Source organism: Paramisgurnus dabryanus, chromosome 20 (assembly GCF_030506205.2).
Source record: "Paramisgurnus dabryanus chromosome 20, PD_genome_1.1, whole genome shotgun sequence".
In the NCBI taxonomy this organism is placed as follows: Eukaryota; Metazoa; Chordata; class Actinopteri; order Cypriniformes; family Cobitidae; genus Paramisgurnus; species Paramisgurnus dabryanus.
Genome location: NC_133356.1, coordinates 14,566,329 through 14,574,964, shown reverse-complemented (window position 1 = coordinate 14,574,964; position 8,636 = coordinate 14,566,329). Strand labels below are relative to the sequence as shown.

The window sequence follows — 8,636 nt, the reverse complement described above, 5'->3', positions numbered from 1 at the left end:
TTCTTGAGATCGAACCAATGACCTCTGCATTGATAACTCAATGTTCTACAAAGTAAGCTAACTGTTCAGGCACATACTGACATAATATATTTTGATTAAAGATTAAATAGTTGTAAACAGAATAATTACTCATTCACAATAAAACCAGGAATGAGTTTAAGTAAATACGGTCAATTTTTTATTTCTTTAATATCCCGATATTACCCACATAAATTACTTAAACCAAGTAATATCATAGTTAGGCACATTGGCTGATAACCGATCATACACAGTGCGAGTCCACACCTGGTTTGTACTTTGACACACAATGGTCAATTCTAATACAAGCCCCTGAACAGTTAGTAAATTGCAATGGCAAAGTTTCATGATCAAATGGAATACATCAATCCTGCTCTTGAAGGAAATCAATTTGCAATTGACCTCATCTAGGGTGACATTCTCTCTTTATATGCCTGTCTGCATTTGCACTCATCAGCACAGCTCAGGCTGGCTTTAAGACCACAGAACCTGCCGAATCAAACTATGTTACTCAGTGCCTTTGTTTCAGTACCGAGTGGACTGCCCTGGCTACAAAATCAGCTGCCTTTTAAGGCAACCGAAATGAAAACTCAGTAGTCAACAACTGGTAGCGGCACATGCACATGCACGTGTGTTGCGAATCTAGCCATAGTACTATAATTAACAATACTTTACTATTTTGTGCTATATTTAAAATTTTTGTTCTCATCTTTGATGTTTTTCATTGAGCTTGGAGGAGTGAATTCTGGGGTTGCATTCTCTGTGAAATATAATGGCTGCCATGCAGTTTATGCCAAAAAGGAGCGAACTTGGTGACACTGCCCACTTCTTACCTTTACATACACATCTATAAAAGCCCTTAAAAATAATCAAGGTGTCTTAAAGACGGTGAAAACTTTAAACGTCACGTTCTGTCTGATCCCATTTTTTAAACCCTAGCTAGTAATGTTGCTATAATAGCATAAATAATACCAGTAAAATAATAAAGCTCAATGTTCACTGCCAGGTGTTATATTTTATATTTTTTATACAGAATTCGCCTTTCAAAGCCTACATCAAACGGCCGGTTTGGACTACAGCCCTCTACTTCCTGCTTTAATGATGTCAGTAGAACAGTATTTGAATAAACTCCGCCCACAGGAATACGTCAGTCGCCAGCTAAGCTAACGGCAAGCTAAGCTGCTATCGAATCACAACACACTAAACCAACTAAACAATCAGAACTCGATACGTATTTTAGAGCCCTGCACGGGCCAAAAATCTAGGCCCTGACCCGGCCCTGGCCCGAGAAGCTTAGGCCCTAGCCCGGCCCTTGTCCGACAGCTTATCAGAATTCTCAGACCGAGTCCGACCCGAGTCCGAACTTTTTAATTCTCCCCATTAGGAATCTGTGTCCGCAGATATAGTCACTGCATCGTGTGTGTTTGTGAGTAGAAGTCTGTGCTGTCTGCTGTGAGGTTTTTATGAGAGAAGCACAAACTTTTTAATAGCCTATTTAATATGTAAAACTTGAATTTGAAATAAAACTTTCTGCGGAGAAGTTAATGAGATCTCTATCGTCTCTCTTGCTACATGACGCGACAATTATTTATTATTTCAAATCCGTTTACAAGATATATATATATACATTGTGTTGTTAAACTGATGAAATTATCTTGCTATATACGCTACATTCATTATGAGAAGCCTTTTCTTTTTACTCTTACACTGTAGACAGTAATATGTATATTATATAAAACTATGGTCGTGACAGCACATTATCCATTATCTGTTGGTTCATGTTGGTCCAGTTTAATTCAGGATAATCCTTTAATAAAATGTAATATATACACTGTTAACGATTTCCCTGTATTTTTACAGTACGGTACTGGCAGCACGGTTGCCAGTAAGTTACTGTATTTTGGTTTTACAGTACTGTACTGTAATACCCTTTTACAGTACACAAACTAGTACTGTATAGTTACAAAGCAGTACTGTACTGTAATTTTACAATATTTTATTACAGTAGTCTATTTTTACAGTAATTTACTGTAATGTCTATATTGACCCATAAATACTATTTATTACTTATTACAGTTAATACAATAATATTATATAAAATAGCTAGAGATTTAGGTTTAAATCTATAGTTATTAATATGGTAAAAATGCTAAATTAAAACATAATGAATTAAAAGGCAATCCAAGCAATGTATGTATCAAAATTTTATTTAAAAAAACATTTAATTGAAACAAACATATTTAAAACAAGATTTTAAACAATAATAAACATATAATCAAGTAACATAAAATAAAATCAACAAGTATAAACAAGTTTGGAGACCCCTGCTGTAACATATTTAACTCTGGCAAATAGAACACTGTTCCATAGTTTGAAGTTTTCAGTTTAAAGTCCATCATCGACTAAAAGGTAACATTTCACTGTGGTAAAAACAACACTGGCCCATAGTTTTAAATATTCTACTTGAATTTCATTTAACACTAAAAATAAATGCATTAAACTGTGGCAGACAGACCACACTGGCCTTTACTTTGAAGTCGTCCATTCGAACTCAATCAGGGACTGCATGAAGCTGTTCACATGGGGGTTAATGGCCACAGCTTTTCTCTGCACCAAGTTCCTTGTCTTTTTGCTTGCTCCTTGTCTGGATGTGCACTTTTTCCCATCTTTGGAATTAATTCTATCCAGAAACCTGTTAGAAATATCATAAACATTAAGTCAACAAATATAAGATAGAAAAAGATTCTTAAAAAATTAAACTCAGCCTTGAATTTACTCCTATTCTGAAACCTTTTGCTCTTATTCTACTGTTCCACACCTAATTTCACTAAAATACAGAAGATTCACTTACCGCTGAACAAACTCTTTCCTCAATGGACAGCATCCACCTGGATCCTGTCATGATTGAATGTCCTGAACAGAAAGTAAAATTGTTACTGATTTGGACACAACTTTTTATTCTGAAAACAAAATCTTTTGTCAATAAAGTCCAGGGACACCTCTGCTAAATAAATACAATTATTAAATTAAATTTCTTATAACCAAAGTCTGAATATTTCTGTTTGTATATTTCTACATGGCAAACTAAGACAATTGTGTACATGTTGTGTATGGTCGTGTTACAGTGTTGTGTGTGGGAATTGTGAATGAGTGTATACATGGGTATTTAAAGAAACTGTAGTGGTAAAGTGCAAACTTACCGAACATAATGTGCTTGGTGTGTGTCTGGTATCACACGTTGTGCCTCCACATCTGCCTTAACTCCTGAAAAGTGCAATGACACTCAGGTAAACTACAAATAAAAAGTCAGCCACATTCCTGTGTAATTTTGCATGTGACGTGAAAGCATTTAATATTGCAGTCGAAAAAATACATGACTTGTAACTGTACATCATGTACTTGCCTGGTGCCTTTAAAGATGATCCATCTTACCCAATCCAGCTTACAAGCAATGGTAAGACTGTAAAAAAGACAAATGTTACAAAATCTGTTAGCCATAGAAATAAATAGACATTGTGAAGGAAATGGTAAAAGAAAATTTAGTAACACTTTACTATAAGAGTTTATTCCTTAACATTTGGTAATGCCTTAGCTAATATGAACTAACAATGAACAATATATTTTACAACATTAATAATATTTGATAATGTTCATTGTGCAGAGACAAAGTGATTGATTTAAAAATTTATTAAGTGTTTAAATCTAATATCATGCTATGCTAACAAATAAAACATTACTGTAAGTGTTAAGTCAGTTGTAAAACAAATATATAAATATTATATATATATATATATATATTAGTTGTTATATTATATATTATATCTAAATATCTAAATAAGTATTTTTTTAATTATAACATCTGGTCTACAGAAAATCTCTGAAAATGTCTCGTTTAGTGCAGAAAATAGCGATTTATAGTGATAAGGTAAAAAGATTGTCCCTTTAATGTTTTACCCGGACCGGCTGCGGTGTAACACGCTATTTCGCGCAAAGTTTTTTAACAAGTTAGTAGCTAGCTGCTCACTTTAAAGATAAACATGATCGCCTAAATCTGAGCAATCCTGGTGATGCCAGTTTCCTACACGATGTTATTATGGATTATTTTACATCCAGAGATGAAGGATCAGATGACAGAGACGAGAAGACAAAGGTACGTAAATGCGGAGCCCATTCTCTTTTCGTGCATTGATTTGATGTGTTTTGGAAACTTATATACAGCGTGTAATGCATCTGAAGTGGTGGAAACAATATGCCATAAAAATGTATTGGACAACTTACTGGACGTGTAAAACGCTTTAGAGAAGATATTCTCTGCTTTTGCTGATATACAATAATAAAATATATAATATAATATATAATAATAAAATAACAACAACAATAAGCGTGGCAATCCCTTTCGTTCATCTGATATTAAGATGAGCCCAGGTCTGAATGATATTTGGTCGAAGTTAAAGCTGCGATGAGTTCGATGCATGTATCCAGTTAAATATGAGGTTTCTTGTTTTCACTTCTGTGGAGGAGTTCGGTATGCTGTGTACGGCGTGTCAATTCCTGTCTGTTTACAACCACAGCCTTACCAAACAGTCGAACTTAATACTTTTCTCTGACGCTAACTGAACGGATGAAACGCCGAGATAAACGACCGTTATGCTGGGACCGCAAGACCGCGCTGGCGGGTGGTCTTTGTCCATTTCGTTAAAAATAGTTTCATTGTCACCACACTTTCAACACAATATAAACTCACCAAACCGTCATAATTTAGTTAAAACAACCCTATATTCATTAAAAAAGGTGTAAAGCGAGTTAAAGCAGCGGTAGACATCTGTGTGTAACGTTAGCTTACTTTCTGAGGGAGATTGAAACTTTGTTGGCGACCGTTTTTTTCTCTCATTGCACATTTAAAACAATATTGTGACAAACTATTGACAACATTCTTAAACTAAAAATTAAGTTTTCATGAAACAGAAATATTTCTAACTTACCGAACTGCCAGAAATCAATCATCCTCCTTCAGCTGCAGCCAGGAGTTGTGCTCTCTCTCCCTCTGTGTGATTTGACGTTGGCACACTTTCTCTGATTATTGCAAGTACACCTGGCACATTACAGCAATGGCTACAGCAAGGTTACATCAAGACCAAAATATACTGTAAAATTTTCCCGCTCAAACAAATTTACCCAGAATGCATTATGAACTGCAGTACTGTACTGTAATGTATACATACAGTATAGTACTGTGGATTTTTACAGTAATGTACTGCTAAATCTACAGTGACATCTAACAGTGTAGTTATAAAATATTTTATTGTTTTGTAATATTCCCAGCGCACATTCTCTCGGATCATTTTAAAACATTTTAAATCTTTCTGCAAAATTCCGCATAGATTTTGCAAAAGAAATCCAAAGAAATAGCAAAAAATAACTCCTTACACAGCTTGTACAGCTGTACTCTTGCAGCAATTAAAGCAGTTCAGTTTTGTTTTAAATGGCAAAATAGTTATATTTCTTTTTTATTAACATTTTAGAGCAGTTTTTGTTTGTTAAAGTTTTTTATGATAACCAAGTGGTTAGCGGCCGACAGCAAGTTGACGACATGTTTGATGAATTGATCCTCACAAATCAACACTTCACTTGCCTATAATATCAACTATATAAAATAAATATTTTCAGCATATCACAATGTTAGTTTAAACGTTTATTATCAACACATACTATTTTTAAAAAGCGAAGGCAGGTTGCTCTGCTGCTCGCAGTTGCAACGGGTGCAGAAATAAAAAAATAAAAAGGGCTATACAAAACGAAACGAAATAAACATGAAACAGAATAAACATGCATGCTACCTTATCTTACAACTTCGCTTTGCATATACATTTTTTTTTAAATGCAAGGATTTACCACAGAACATGGCTATTCATGTATCCATCCAACAGTTAAACTAATAAAAAAGTCGATCCATACACAAACAAGAAATAAAGACACAGCCTTCTTACACGAAATTAATACAGGGAGAAGTCTTTAATAGATTATGTCTTGGATGCTGTCTGCATAGATTATTTACAGTATCCAAGGTTTTAATCTAGTACTCCATTTATAATTTTTCCTGGTGCGCTGAAGATCCTGCTGTTTAAATACGCTGTTAAAACAGCTGCATTGTAAATGTGTGGCTGTGCGTAGCGGACTCATGCGATAGGTTAAACCTCTTCCAATGTTTGTTTTGCAATCATAAATGTCTGTTAAAAGATTATTTTAATTAAATTGAAAACTATAAAAAGATGGAGAAGCGGCAGCCTAAATAAGCCCGAGGTCCGGCCCGCGTATCTGCTGTGACGTTAAAATTGGCCCGAAACCCGACCCGAAGGGCGTAAACAGGTCGGGCCCCGTCGGGCTCGGGCTGAAATGCAGGGCTCTAACGTATTTCTGAAGGATGGACTTCGTTGAACAAGGAAGACATCAGCCTGTTTTGAGGACAGTGAAAACAGCGCTATACAGATAAGTAAATAGTGAAAAACCCCAGGGTTTTTTACATGTAAAACATAAACACATGTTATATTGCGCACTGTAAACACAATCAAAACTTCAAAAACACAGAAAAAAACGGGACCTTTAAAAAGTTTTTTTAAAGTTACTGTTATCTTGCTTAGTAAACGTATTGACTAGCTGACACAAGTTTAATGCTTACATATTATAATTTGACCTGAAATATAATCCCCACGCCAAGGAGAGCTTTGGACTTACAAATATTTGTTTGCTGCATAACAATGAAAAATCTCTCCCTCACTTGTACGCACAGCGAAGCTTAAAAAGAAGCGCATATCATTTAAATAAATATAGGTTTTCATTTTCATAATTAGCATAGTTTACTGTTCAGCTCCTCAATAGATTCTCCTCAGCTCCCCCTATTATTTATCTTAAATGGTATCCTCCCCCAGAAAGATTAATTGAAGCTGGGATAAAACAAAATGGCTCCCAGGGGGTGGACGACTGTTTGTTATTCATGTTGGTCTGAAAACGGCAACAGTAAATCCTCTAAGTTGTTGTTAAGCTGGGGTATTACCATATGTGTGCCATTTCCACATAGTGACAGCCCCCTTGGATCAACTGGGGACTATTGATCCAGCAGCACTCCATTTCAAGTTAATTGTGCTTGAAATGAGGTACGCACTCTCGAGCATACCTTTGTTTGAAAGGTGGTTATTTATTTTTATTTGGCCGGATGTTGATATCTGGGAAACAGGAAATATTCCATGCTCTTTGTTTTTACTGAATCCCAGGCTGTGATTAGCCTACATCAAACTGTCAATACCCGATATGTATCTGAGGCTCTTTGTTGTTCATCTACATCTGTAGTATCTTAATTGGCAAAACACTTGTCATAGCTAAACAGACACCCCTCTACCGACGAGTAATTATGAGGGAACATCGACTCAAACACGGCCCAATAACATTTTTTAATTCAAAATGAAAGAAGCAGTCTAACTCGCTCATGTAACATACTAAGTTAATTACGCATTTATTTAAAAACAACAACTGAAACGCGTTCATTTAACTCACCACCGTAACTGCTGTTTTGAGATTTCGAGAATGAATAAATAAATGCCGCCACCTGCTTCAACAGCTAAGAGCTCTTTTATGAAGAACATCTTCTTACTTTGTGATGCAGATAACGCTCCCACACGAGAAATCATTTTCCAGCCATAGGGAACAAATAAATTGCACGTAAACCAGGCATTTCACTAAGAGTGAGAGATAATGTGCAGCCACTTATTCTACCGTTCCCGGGGATTTTCCACCTCCAGCCGAGTTAAACTTTAATTTCTGATCGGTATAATGTGTCTGCGGCTCAAGCCTCATTCAGGTGGGTCAGCCCTGTCTGGGACACCACCCAGAAACTGAAAGTCAAAGCGCTATACGCTGTATAATCTCTGTCATCATTAAGGCCAAAGCCGATTAACGTATGCAGTGTACGTGAAGCTGCGTACCTTTGGCTCTTAACAAGGCGTACAGTAACAGGATGCAGAAAATAAGGCGGTAGATGCTCTCAATAGCTCAAAGAGAGAAAGAGAGAGAGAGAGAGAGAAGAGGGAGGAAAAGCAGGATAAGCTCAGTTACAGAGCAAACAGTGGCACTTGCTTGGATTAAAGTCCTAAGTGGCTGCCGCTTCCTAATCCCCACTGAGAGATGGAAGTGAATAGAAGGGAAATGAGAGTGGATCTGAGAAAGAGAAATGACAGAATATGACTTGCACCTCCTGCGTGATCATCGGGGTTTGTCCTCAGGCACTCTGTGCCCCAAAACACACTTCATCTTTCTGAGCAATTACTGCTGTTCCTCGGGTTGGCTCTGCGTACTTGAAAGAATATTAGAGCTAAACAAATAAAGGGGTAACAGTAACCGACTACATTAAATAGACAAGCATATTGAGGTAGGATTTCATTTGCATGCTAGATTATTGCGATACTGGTGGTGGAGTGGCCTCAGGGGCGGTGCTGGTATTAATAGGATCTAGTCTCTTCAAATCCATTAAGTCAATTGAGCGGACACATATATAATCTGATTTCAAATCCACCATGAAAATGCTTAACAAGTAGCCCCTGCCCCAGGCTGGCCTTCTTGGCAGCTGA

General features: G+C 36.5%; 1 long non-coding RNA gene across 2 annotated transcripts; it reads right to left on the bottom strand.

Annotated features, from left to right (window-relative positions):
- Nucleotides 1-2,207: 2,207 nt before the first annotated feature.
- On the bottom strand, nucleotides 2,208-5,277 carry LOC135787575 (uncharacterized). Of its 2 annotated transcripts, XR_012335561.1 has the most exons (5): nucleotides 5,001-5,277; nucleotides 3,422-3,478; nucleotides 3,219-3,282; nucleotides 2,870-2,931; nucleotides 2,208-2,710 (listed from the first exon to the last, which is right to left on the bottom strand). It is a non-coding gene; the product is annotated as an uncharacterized lncRNA (long non-coding RNA). The 2 variants fall into 2 exon arrangements; XR_010547116.2 differs by lacking the exon at nucleotides 5,001-5,277 and having other exon boundaries at nucleotides 3,422-3,683.
- Nucleotides 5,278-8,636: the final 3,359 nt, after the last annotated feature.